General features: G+C 45.6%; 1 pseudogene; it reads right to left on the bottom strand.

Annotated features, from left to right (window-relative positions):
• Positions 1 to 12,735: 12,735 nt before the first annotated feature.
• Positions 12,736 to 13,490, bottom strand: LOC123504729 (annotated as a pseudogene).
• Between the last annotated feature and the right edge of the window lie 386 nt (positions 13,491 to 13,876).

The raw sequence follows: 13,876 nt of genomic DNA, 5'->3' as shown, positions 1-13,876 counted from the left end.
AACCAGATGCTGCACTTATCACATCCAATAGTCTTCTCCCACCTATTGGTTACAAGTAGCACAAAGGGTTATTATTTTACTTTTACACCAAAAGCAACATGGCTTTTGCTACCCTTCTCATCTTACAGAGCTTATCATTCTGAGTAATTTGAACCCATACATACCCGTCACAAAATGTTTAGAACGTTAATAAAGATGTTTAAAAATTTACCTCTTTTATGGGGAGAGCGAGCAACACCTACCCGTGTGATGGACTGACGGGTACTAAAACACTGTTAGGTGTGTTCATTTGTGTGTATTGTCACAATATTTGTGCACGCATGAAATGAATAGTGATGATTGGTTCTTTTGTTTGGGCATACAGCCACTGACCATAAAAATAACACATAATAAATCTAGCTAATCAGAGCAGTGTGTGAAGAGAAGCAACTGTACTTGAATTCAGTCTATGGAAGATGTCTGCCTGCGAAGGGTGTCACCTTGATCATAACAATTGTATTGCCAGATTTTACAAAAAGAAATAAGTTAATGACTTTATATTAAATTCTTAGCATCGCCAGTTGGGTTAGGATAGTTTGCTTTGGTTAGATCCCTTTAACTGTATTAGATAGAGTTAATTTTGTTGTGAGGGAGATGTGTCAGTGGTGCTGCGTGTCGCTTCAACTAGGTTAGGTTAATGCAGATTCTATACCAGAAAAAAAAAAATGCTTCGTTTTACTGCAAAATCGTGTTTCCGGAAGAGACTGGGGAAAATCTTTCTAATATGTCCGTGTCACTTACAGTAATGGAATTCACATAATTTGTAGAGGACTATGTTGGCTTGTAGTAAACACAAAATTTTTGGTGGGGCCGCATCTATAGTGGCTGTAAATGGGACGAAAAAGTTTCCATACTGCACAGCTGCTGCGAGCCACGGAGCTCCATCACACTCGGAAATGAGCAGTACACTGACTTGCATTTGTTTCTAGCTGGGGTTTGTGGGTAACTGCTGAATAGGATTCTTATTGTGTCTACAGTTCTTTTGTCCAATGACATGCCACCACCTCTTGACACCATGAGCTGCGCCAATGGGAATTTGCTATATGCATTCGTAGGCGGGGCACAGCTGGGCAGACAGGTGCACAAAAACATCTGTGTGCGCAGTTCAGCCATGACCACCAGTGACATTATTTGTAAGGGTTGTGAATTTGATTACTGGGGAATCATCGCTCCTGCGATGTAAGTCAGTGTACAATCGAGAAGAGGACCAGCCAGGACCTTCATCCTTTCGTTAAGGTATTGTGAGGAGGGGTATTGGTAGAGGTAGGGCATATTATGTGAAGCTATAAGAGAACCGGTGTGGGGCGAGGGAAGCTGCCCCAAAGCAAGGATACGGTGGGTTAGGCTTATGTTAGGGTTAGGTTAGTGCTGTAGGGGGGTTCGGGGGTGCAGCCCCCTGGTTAGGTTAGGTTGGTGTCGTAAGGAGGGTCTGGGGAGGCGCAGCCCCCCCCAGTTAGGTTAGGTTAGGTTAGGGTTAGGTTAGTGTTGTAGGGGGGAGGGTTATGTAAAACTTCCCTATATTTAGGGATAATCTTGAATATTTGGGGAAATTTCCCTAAATTTTTCAAAGTCCATATATCACTCAAATATGCCTCCCCCCACACCTAAAACCCCCGATTCCCCACAGCTTGCTGGGACTGGGGAGAGATAATTTCAGTAAAAATGATTCCTGATTATTTATTTTCAAATTTTCCTTGAAAACGGCGGTTTTGTCCTTAGAGTTTTCGCCTATTTTGGCTTCCCCCCAAAAAAACCCGATTCCCCACAGGCCCCCAAGCTTGTTGGAGGGGTTAGGGGGTGTGGGTAGAGAATAGGGGACGGATGTATTGTAAAGACTTACCGAGACTGGTGGGGGGGGGGCGGTAAAAAAAAAAAATGGATTTGCGACGAAAATGAAATGCATATTCATTCGAAATAGATCGAAATCTACCAGAAAACATTAATTTCATCCAGAAATGAGCTGTTACTGTTATTGTAAAAATTTACTCACAAGGATAGTCATTGCTAGAGTTAGTAGGGTTAGTAGAAGTGTTAGAAGAAATACAAAGCCAGTTTAGTACCATTACGGTAATACATCGCTTAGATGCTGTGCAGTGCCATATCTGCCAATTGAACTTAAGAAATGTATACCACACACGACACAAGTATCAAGAAACGAAGGGTTCAGAAGGAACATCTGTGATCTTAGATCTTGATGGTAGGTCAGGTGACGGACAGAGGCCATTTCTTGATCTTGATGGTACAGGCCTTTCTTCTGGGTCAGGCCTTTGTATCGGCAGCTCCTGTAGGGAACAAAAAGAACACCAGACAACAAAGAGGGCAATCACCATCTTTCACACCACTAGTTCCTGCATCTGGCACGCCACATTCTCTCCAGGAACTCTTTCACAGCCTCAATCATCCTTTCATTCGTCTCCCACACAGTCCCAGCAGCAACACCATCCATTCCCTTCCTGTCATCTCCACTCTGTCATGCCCCAGCTCCCTCAGCACCACTTGCATCATCTCATGCCTGTCTCTGGCATACTTCACACACTCCACCACCACATGTTCCACTGTCTCATCCTCTCCCAAGTCACACATCTGGCACACTTTGCTGCAGGACTCTGACCATCTATAATTCCTTGCATTCACATCCATGCACTGTGCCCTAGCTCGGAAGAGAAGATCACCACCCAGGCTTCCGTCATACCACTTTTCATACATTGGGGCCTCTTTCTCTCTATACCATACCAAGGTACTCTTTTGCTCCATCCTATTTCTCCAGTCATCCAGTCCCACACCTTTCACTACTCTGTCAATCTCACTCTTCCACTTCCTTACATCCCATTCTCTACCTTCTCCATTTCTAACAATCATACTCCAGTCTCTCTCTAAATGTCTTCCTTCTACCTGTTGAAAAACCCAACTACTTACTAACCCACTCTTTGCTACCAGCCTGACACACCTCTTCCCCCACTTGCTACTCCTGACATTCCACAGAAACACTTTTCTCACTATCCTTGCATCATTCATTCGTTCTAACCTAGCCTTATACTTTAGGGTCGCTTTCACATATCTCTCTAAAAGTGCTCCAACCCATATCACCCCTAAGGGCCTCTACTGCTGCATATCTAGGTGCATTAAGTGCCATTCTTGCAACTCTATTCTGCCCTATTTCTAACTTATCTAGTTCACTCTCATTCCAAGCAATCACATCCATACCATACATGATGCTCGGAACAGCCACGCTCTTCCAAACTTCTCGCAGCACGTCATATTTACTCGCCCTCATCCTTGCTGCACTTCCTAGACGACCTACCCACTGATTTGCCATACTTATCTTCTCATTCTTAATCTTTACACAGCCATCCGGACTCATCCACATCCCCAGATACTTATATTCATCTGTCTGCTGCACCTCATTCACTCCTAATCTCCACACATGGTTCCTCTCATCCTCTGACCTATGCACAACCATTACCTTACTCTTTTCACTACTAAATCTCACTCCAAAATCTCTTCCATACCCATCTACTACATCAAGCATACTCTGTAGCTCTTCTGCCGACTCACTCATGACTACAACATCATCTGCATACAAGAGCACACCTATCTTATCATTTCCCACATTTACACCTGCATTCATTCTCCTCATTCTAGCAGCCAATTCTTCTGTATATAAGCTAAAGAGGGTTGGTGATAATATGCAACCCTGCCTAACTCCTCTTTCACTCTTCACCCAGTCTGTCTCTATATCCCTAGTTTATACTTAGCTCTTGTATCCACATACATACTTCTCACTATGTTAACTATCTTTGCACTTAACCCAATTTTTCTAACACCCTACCTAGCATTTCTCTGTTTACCCTATCATATGCTTTCTCTATGTCTAGGAAACCTAAGTATAGTTTGCTACCATCCCTTTTCTTTCTCTCAATCAATTCATTCACTACAAACAGATTGTCTTCTGCTCTCCTGTCCACTCGGAATCCATTTTGCTCTTCGCCTAACACTCCAACTCTCTCAATCCATTTGCACAATCTCTCATTCAACACCGCACTGAACACTTTGCCTACTGTGTTAACTAACGCAATCGGCCTGTAGTTCCTCAACTCATTCTTACTCTTATATCCTCCCTTATGCAACAAGGTCACCCTGCATTCATTCCACATTCTCGGCACTCTCTCCTCCTCCCACACCTGGTTGAACAACTCAGTCATCCTATCAATCACTACTTCTCCTCCATTTTTGTACATTTCATACGGTATCTCATCCGGCCCTGCTGCCTTCCCATTCTTCTGCTTCTTCACACATTTCTCCACCTCCTCCCTGCTGATCCTTTCATTCAACTCATCTGCATCCTTTCTCTCCAGTGACACATGTCCTTCATCCACATCAAAGACCTCACTTACACCTCCAATCTCTTCCCAAAACTCTTTTATTGCCCTTCTCATTTCTTCCTTATCAGTCACCACTGCCCCATTCACCTTCAGGCTCTCCACATTCTCACTGTTAGGCATCCCTCACCCCTCAGGAATCTATACCATTCTCGCCCACCTTCCATACCTTTCTCTCTAAGGGACTGAATCACACTTCTCTCACTTGTAACTTTAGCATTCATTATCTTTCGCTTCGTCATTCGCTGCTGACTCACATACGCTGCCCATGCATTCAGGTACTCCCTTTCAGCTTCCTCACTCTCATGTCTCCTCTTTCTTAACTGTCTGCACACCCTATTCAGTCTCTTCCTTTCCTTCCTAGCATCCCTGATCTCATTATTCCACCACGGCCTACATGCATGCTTTCTGGCACTTGTTCTTGCATACCCTATCTGGCTTACTGCTGCATTTCTCACATTTTCTACAAATCTATCATTCAGTTCATCCACGTCGCTTAGACTTTCATCCTCCCAAGCTCAGAATGCCGACACTTGATCTTGATCTTGATAATACAGGCGACTCGGGCCAGAGGAACTGGCTGCTAGATTGAGGAGAATGAATGCAGGTGTAAATGTGGGGAATAAGATATGTGTGCTCTTGTATGAAGATGATGTTGTTGATGTTGAGTGAGTCGGCAGAAGAGCTTCAGAGTTTGCTTGATGTTGTAGATGGGTATGGAAGAGACTTTGGAATGAGGTTTAGCAGTGAAAAGAGCAAGGTAATGGTAGTGAATGGGTCAGAGGATGAGAGGAACTCAGTGTGGAGACTGTGTGAGAACGAGATGCAACAGACAGATGAATACAAGTACCTTGGGATGTGGATGAGTCCGGTTGGCTGCATGAAGACAAAGAATGAGAAGTTAAGCATGGTGAGTCAGTGGGTAGGTCGGCTAGGAAGTGCAGCAAGGATGAGAGCGAGTAAATATGACGTGCTACGAGAAGTTTGGAAGAGCGTGGCTGTTCCGAGCATCATGTATGGTATGGATGTGATTGCATGGAATGAAAGTGAACTAGAAAAGTTAGAAATAGGGTAGAATAGAGTTGCGAGAATGGCACTTAATGCACCTAGATATGCAGCAGTAGAGGCCCTTAGGGGAGACATGGGTTGGAGCACTTTTAGAGAAAGGTATGTAAAAGCGACCCTAAGGTATAAGGCTAGGTTAGAGCGAATGAATGATGCTAGAATAGTGAGAAAAGTGTTTCTGTGGAATGTCAGGAGTAGCAAGTGGGGGAAAAAGTGTATCAGGATGGTGGTGAAGAGTGGTCTAATAGCTAGTTGGGCTTTTCAGCAGGTAAAAGGAAGGCACTTAGAGACGGACTGGAGTATGATAGTTAGAAATGGAGATGGTAGAGAATGGGGTGTAAGGAAGTGGAGGAGTGAGATAGACAGAGTAGTGAAAGGTGTGGGGCTGAGTGACTGGAAGAATAGGATTGAGCAAAAGAGTACCTTGGAATGATAGAGAGAAAGAGGCCCCAATGTATGAAAAGTGGTATAATGGAAGCCTGGGTGGTGATCTTCTCTTCCGAGCTAGGGCACAGTGCATGGATGTGAATGCAAGGAATTATAGATGGTTTGAGTCCCGCAGCAAAGTGTGCCAGATGTGTGACATGGGAGAGGATGAGACGGTGGAGCATGTGGTGCTGGAGTGTGTGAAGTATGCCAGAGACAGGTATGAGATGATGCAAGTGGTGCTGAGGGAGCTGGGGCATGACAGAGTGGAGATGACAGGAAGGGAATGGATGGTGGTGCTGCTGGGACTCTGTGGGGAGACGAATGGAAGGATGATAGAGGCTGTGAAAGAGTTCCTGGAGAGAATGTGGCGTGCTAGATGCAGGAACTAGTGGTGTGAAAGATGATGATTGTCCTTTTTGTTGTTTGTGTTTTTTCGTATTTTCCTTACTGGCGCTGCCGATACAAAGGCCTGACGCAGAAGAAATTCTTGCGTCACCTGTAACATCAAGATCAAGATCAAGATCACTCGTGAGCCGGGCCTTTGGATCGGCAACTCCTGTAGACGACAAAAAAAAAAAAAAAGGCACACACACACACACACACAAAAAAAAAAAGAAGAAAAAGGAAACAGGGTCCATTGCTCTAACCGTCTGTACATCTGGCACGCCACATTCTCTCCAGAAACTCCTTCACCGCCTCAATCATCCTTTCATTCGTTTATCGATCTACTCAGTCCCAGCAGCACCACCATCCACTCCCTCCCCGTCTTTTCCACTCTTTCGTTCCTATTATGCCCTAGCTCAGTCAACACCACTTGCATCATCTCATACCTGTCTCTGGCATACTTCACACACTCCAGCATCACATGCTCCACCGTCTTGTCCTCTCCCGAGTCACACATCTGGCACACTTTGTTGCGGGACTCAGACCACCTGTAACTCCTTGCATTCACATCCATACACTGTGCCCTAGCTTTAAAGAGAAGATCACCACCCAGGCTTCCATCGTACCACCTCTCATACATCGGGGCCTCTTTCACCTTGTACCATTCCAGAATAGTCTTTCGTTCCATCCCATTCCTCCACTCATTCAGTCCCATACTCTTCACATCTCTGTCTATCTCACTCTTCCACTTCCTCGCATCCCATTCTGTTCCCACTCTGCCTCCTCTTGTCACGACCCATTCCAGCTCATTCTGATTCACCCCAGCCATTCTCACTGCCCTCACAACCTGTAGACCATTCCTCTCTGTCATTCTCATACACCTTTTCCTCCATTTGCTTCCACTTTCACTCCACAGATACACCTTCCTTGCTATTCTTGCATCATTCATTCTCTCAAGCCTAATCTTGTAAGTGTCGCTTGCTACCTAGGTCTTGATCTTGATCTTAATCTTGATTCTACAGGTGTTCCAGGATTTCTCCTGAGGCAGGCCTTAGTATCGGCAGCTCCTGTAGGGGATAAAAAAAAAAAAAAAAAAAAAAGGCGGCAAGAACCTAAACCAGACACCATCCTTAATACTACTAATCCCTGCATCTGGCACTCCACATTCTCTCCAGGAACTCCTTGACAGCTTCTATCATCCTTTCACTCGTGTCTCCACACAGTTCCAGCAGCAACACCATGTTACCATCCATTCCCTTCCAGTCTTCTCCACCCTGGCATCCCCAGTTCCCTCAGCACCACTTGCATCATCTCATTTCTGTCTCTGGCATACTTCACACACTCCAGCATCACATGCTCCACCGTCTCGTCCTCTCCCATGTCACACATCTGGCACACTTTGCTGTGGGACTCTGATCATCTGTAACTCCTTGCATTCACATTCATGCACTGTGCCCTATCTCGGAAGAGGAGGTCATTCCCCAGGCTGCCATCATACCACTTTCCATACATTGGGGCCTCTTTCTCCCTATACCACTCCAGAGTACTCTTTTGTTCCATCCTAGTCCTCCATTCGCTCAGTCCAATACACTTCACCCTTCTGTCTATCTCTCTCTTCCACTTCCTTACATCCCAGTCTGGGCCCTCTCCATTTCCAACAATCATGCTCCAGTTACTCTCAACATGCTTCCCCTCAACTCGCTGAAATGCCCAACTAGTTTCCAGACCACTCTTCACTACCATCCTGACACACTTCTTCCCCCACCTGCTATTCCTAACATTCCATAGAAACACCTTCCTAACTATTCTTGCATCATTCATTCGTTCTAGCCTAGCCTTGAATCTCAGTGTTGCCTTCACATGCCTCTCTCTGAAGGTACTCCATCCCATGTCTCCCCTTAATGCCTCTATTGCTGCATACCCTGGTGCATTTAGAGCCATTCTTGCTACTCTGTTCTGTCCTATTTCTAGCTTCTCTAATTCACTTTCATTCCACGTCATCACATCCATACCATACATGATGCTTGGAACAGCCACGCTCTTCCAAACTTCTCGCAGCACATCATACTTGCTGGCTCTCATCCTTGCTGCACTTCCTAGCCGACCCACCCACTGGTTCACCAAACTCATCTTTTCATTCTTTGCTTTCACACAGCCATATGGACTCATCCACATCCCCAGATACTTGTATTCCTCAGCCTGTTGCACCTCATTTTCTCCCAGTCTCCACACCAAGTTTCTTTCATCATCTGACCTATTCACAACCATCACCTTGCTCTTCTCACTGCTGAATCTCACCCCAAAGTCTCTTCCATAGCCATCTACAACATCCAGGAGACTTTGGAGCTCCTCTGCTGATTCACTCATGACTACCACATCATCTGCATACAAGAGCACACATACCCTATCATTCCCCACCTTTACTCCTGCATTCATCCTTCTCATTCTGGCAGCCAGTTCTTCTGTATATAAACTGAAGAGGGTTGGTGACAAAATACAACCCTGCCTGACTCCTCTCTCACTCTTTACCCAGTCTGTTTCTATGTCTCCTAGTCTATATCTAGCTCTTGTGTCCACATACATACTTTGCACTATACTAACTATCTTTGAACTCAGTCCAATCTTTTCTAAGACTCTGCCTAACATTCTTCTATTCACCCTGTCATATGCTTTCTCTATATCCAGAAAACCCAAGTATAATTTACTACCCTCGTTCCTTTTCCTCTCAATCAGCTCATTCACCACAAACATGTTGTCTTCAGCTCTCCTATCCACACGGAAACCATTCTGTTCTTCACCCAGCACTCCAGTTTGTTCAATCCATTTACACAATCTCTCATTCAGCACACCACTGAACACTTTACCCACTGTATTCACTAATGCAATGGGCCTGTAGTTTTTCAACTCATCTTTACTCTTGTATCCTCCCTTGTGTAACAGAGTCACCCTACATTCATTCCACACTCTTGGCACTCTCTCCTCCTCCACACCTGGTTAAAGAGCTCAGTCATCCTATCAATCAGAACTTCTCCTCCATTTTGTACATCTCATATGGTATCTCATCTGGCCCTGCTGCCTTACCATTCTTTTGCCTTTTCATACATTTCTCCACTTCCTCTCTGCTGATTCTATCATTCAATTCATCCGCGTCCTTTCTCTCCAGTGTCACACACCCTTCTTTAACATCAAATACCTCACCAACACCTCCAATCTCTTCCCAGAATTCTTTGATCACCTTTCTCATCTCTTCCTTGTCTGTCACCACTGTCCCATTCACCTTGAGGCTCTCCACATTTTCACGGTCAGACATCCCCTCACCCCTCAGGAATCTATACCATTCTTTGCCACCTTCCACGCCTTTCTCTCTGAGGGACTGAATCACGCTTCTCTCACACCTGCCCTTGGCATTCATTATCTTTCGCTTCATCATTCACTGCTGCCTCACATATGCTATCCATGCATTCTGGTACTCACTTTCTGCCTCTTCACTCTCATGCCTCCTCTTTCTCAGCTGTCTACACACCTTATTTAATCTCTTTCTCTCTCTCCTGGCATCCCTAACCTCATTGTTCTACCACGGCTTACACGTATGCTTTCTGGCACTCGTCCTCACATACCCTATCTGGCTGGCAGCTGCGTTCTTCACATTCTCAACAAATCTATCATTCAATTCATTCACATCATTCAAGCTTTCATCTTCCCAGCATCTCTCACTCAGGTCTACCTGGAAATTCTCCCATCCTGCATCTCTTAGCCTCCACCTTTTCCTCTTAGCTTTTGTATTCCTATTCTGTCTCCCATTCAACTTACACTCCAACACCAGCATGTTATGGTCCGAGACAACGTCAATCGTTCCATCCTCGTCAATCCACATGCAGTCCACCATCTCACGCATTCTCCTATTCACTAACATATAATCAATCGCAGACTCCTGGTTCCTCGCACACCAAGTCACTCGTCCTTCAGCCAGGGTCTCATTCAGGTTCTCCAACTCCATCTCATTTACAAAGCCGTCAAGCATGTCTCCATTCCTGTTCATTTGCTCGCCTAGTATACCTACATGTGCATTCATATCTCCCATAACAATCACTCTCTCTCCAGCACATTCTCCCACGATCTTCCTTAGAATACCATACTTCCTGCTGTTCTCTGTCACTACTCTCTCACCTTCTACTGTCATGTATACTACAATCACCACCAAACTTTCACACTTCCTATGCTCACCTGTGCACTCTACCTTCACTGCTAGAATATCCTCACTCATGGCACAGCTTCCTACATCTAGTTTTTCTACTCTAAAATTCCTTTCCTTCCTATACATGATAGCTACCCCTCCTCCTACTCTGCCCTGCATCTTCCGTCCCTTACCAATCATCACATACTTACTACCATCCACTTTCACATCATCCCTCAGGTGTGTCTCGGTCATTCCGACTAAGTCAAAATGCCACTGCCACTCTTCCAGCTCCTTAGACACTTCCTCAAATTTCTCAGTGTTACAGGAACTTGTTCTGTTGCCATGCACTCAAATTCTGATTCTAGAAATCCTTTCTTTAGTAGCCCTTTCACAGCAATATGCACTTATACTCTGCTGATAAGGACTGATAATAAGCATTAACGAAAAAAAAAACAGAGATTAAAGAAAAAGACCTTTCAGAGTACGGTAGGCATTATTATTGCTTACAAGTTGCCGGGGAAATGTTTCATGGGTGATGTGTGTTTTAAGAAAGTGAAAGGCAGAGTATAATTTTGAAATTACAACATGATCTTATGCGTTCAAGAACTTTTGGGGGCATGTGTCCGTGAGAAGGTGTCATTACTTGCTTCCATTCCTGTCGTTATTGTTGTTGCTACTAGGGTATTTGCAGTATAAATAGGAGGAGGAGGAATTAGAAAACAATAGATATGAAGGAGAAAGAGGAAGAGGTAAAAACTGTTGTGAAAAATAATGTTTACTTTAGTTTACCATTCAATACTTGGTTTTCTATGTAATATCTACAAGGCGTGTAATTACCACTATTACTTTTTTTTTTTTCACAGTATCTACTACTACTACTATAGTCTACTATTACTAGTAGTAGTATTAGCTGATGCTGCTATTACTACTAGGTACTACTACTGCTGCTACTATTACATTATAGGCAGGATATCAACATGTTAGAAGCAGTTCAGAGAAGAGCAACTAGGATGATACCAGCATTAAAGCGCCTGGAGTATAGAGATCGATTAAAGGAATTAAACATGTTTTTATTTGAGAGGAGATGTATAAGAGGGAATATGATAGAGTTATTTAATATGTTCTCAGATACAAACTTCATAGATGTGAGATCTTTCTTTACCTTAGAGGAGGGAAGTAGGACTAGAAATCATGGCAGGAAGATTAGAAAGCAAGGCTGCAGGTTAGATATAAGAAAATATTTCTTTAGTCATAGGGTGGTAGACTTCTGGAATGTATTGCCAGAGAGGGTTGTAAATAACACTAGTTTGACAATGTTTAAAAACAAATTAGATAAGCACTTAAATTTACTAGATTTATAATTATATATAGCGGTGCATGATAGTTTTTATAAGAAATTTACTATAGTTAAACAAGACATGATCCCCATGTATGGGGATCACAGATTATAGAGGAATTTGCTGCAAGACTTAGCCCTGTTAATGGGCCAAATATTTAGAATTAGTATATAATGTATTGTGTACTTGTAAGTGTATCATTAAGTACTGATGACGAGGTCGTTGTGTGACTGATACAGGATGACCTAGATGGGCCCTGGTGGCCCTTTGTTATCCTATTATTTATGTTATATGTTATGTTATACTACTACTACTACTACTACTACTACTACTACTACTACTACTACTACTACTGCAACTACATCAATTACTACTACTACTACTGCCACTACAACAACAACAACAACAACAACAACAACAGCTACTACTACTACTACTACTACTACTACTACTATCATTTGCTGTTGTATTGCTACTATTGTTGCTGTTACTACTGCTAATACAACCATCATTTGCTACCGTACTGCTACTACTATATCTACTACTACTACTATTACTGCTACTGCTACTACTGCTGCTACTACTGCTACTGCTGCTGCATCGTTTGCTGCCGTGTTGCTGCTGTTGCTACTGCTGCTGCTGCTGCTGCTGCTGCTGCTGCTGCTGCTGCTGCTGCTGCTGCTGCTGCTGCTGCTGCTGCCACCCGTTGTTGCTGCTGCTGCTGCTGTCAACAACTGCTGCTGCTGCTGCTGCTGCTGTCGTTTGCTGCCATGCTGCTGCTGCTGTTGCCACTGCTGCTGCTGCTGCTGCTGCTGCTGCTGCTGCTGCTGTCGTCTGCTGCCGTGCTCTTGCTGCACAACAGCAGCAGCTGCTGCTGCTGCTGCTGCTGCTGCTGCTGCTGCTGCTGCTGCTGCAACTGCTGCTGCTGCTGCTGCTGCTGCTGCTGCTGCTGCTGCTGCTGCTGCTGCTGCTGCTGCTGCTGCTGCTGCTGCTGCTGCTGCTGCTGCTGCTGCTGCTGGCTGCTGCTGCTGCTGCTGCTGCTGCTGCTGCAACAACAACAGCAGCAACAGCAACTGCTGCTGCTGCTGCTGCTGCTGCTGCTGCTGCTGCTGCTGCTGCATCATCATCATCATCTGCTGCTGCATGCCTGCTGCTGCTGCTGCTGCTGCTGCTGCTGCTGCTGCTGCTGTTGTTTGCTGCCGTGCTGCTGCTGCTGCTGCTGCTGCTGCTGCTGCTGCTGCTGCTGCTGCTGCTGCTGCTGCTGCTGCTGCTGCTGCTGCTGCTGCTGCTGCTGCTGCTGCTGCTGCTGCTGCTGCTGCTGCTGCTGCTGCTGCTGCTGCTGTTGCTGCTGCTGCTGCTGCTGCTGCTGCTGCTGCTGCTGCTGCTGCTGCTGCTGCTCTGCTGCTGCTGCTGCTGCTGCTGCTGCTGCTGCTGCTGCTGCTGCTGCTGCTGCTGCTGCTGCTGCTGCTGCTGCTGCTGCTGCTGCTGCTGCTGCTGCTGCTGCTGCTGCTGCTGCTGCTGCTGCTGCTGCTGCTGCTGCTGCTGCTGCTGCTGCTGCTGCTGCTGCTGCTGCTGCTGCTGCTGCCTGCTGCTGCTGCTGCTGCTGCTGCTGCTGCTGCTGCTGCTCAACTGCTGCTGCTGCTGCTGCTGCTGCTGCTGCTGCTGCTGCTACTGCTGCTGCTGCTGTCCTGCTTGTTTGTTGCTGCTGCTGCTGCTGCTGCTGCTGCTGCTGCTGCTGCTGCACCACCACTGCACAACATCTGCTGTGTTGTTACTGCTGCCAACCACAACTGCACCAGCTGCTGCTTGCTGCATTATGCTGCTACTGCTGCCCTGCTGCTGTTACTGCCCTGCTGCTGCTGCTGCTGCTGCTACTGCTGCTGCTGCTACTGCTACTACTGCTGCTGCTACTGCTACCCTGCTGCTGCTGCTATCTACTAATACTACTACTGCTGCTACTCCTACTGCTTAAGCTGAATGAACGGGAACGTCCGAATTAAGTGAATGAACAGGGAACGTCCTTCACAACCGGACATGACAAGAGAATAATTGAGAACTGGATCATG

The sequence above is a fragment of the Portunus trituberculatus genome, chromosome 17 (genome assembly GCF_017591435.1).
Source record: "Portunus trituberculatus isolate SZX2019 chromosome 17, ASM1759143v1, whole genome shotgun sequence".
Taxonomy (NCBI): Eukaryota; Metazoa; Arthropoda; class Malacostraca; order Decapoda; family Portunidae; genus Portunus; species Portunus trituberculatus.
Note: the sequence above shows the minus strand (reverse complement) of the source record. Positions and strands in the feature narration are given on the sequence as shown.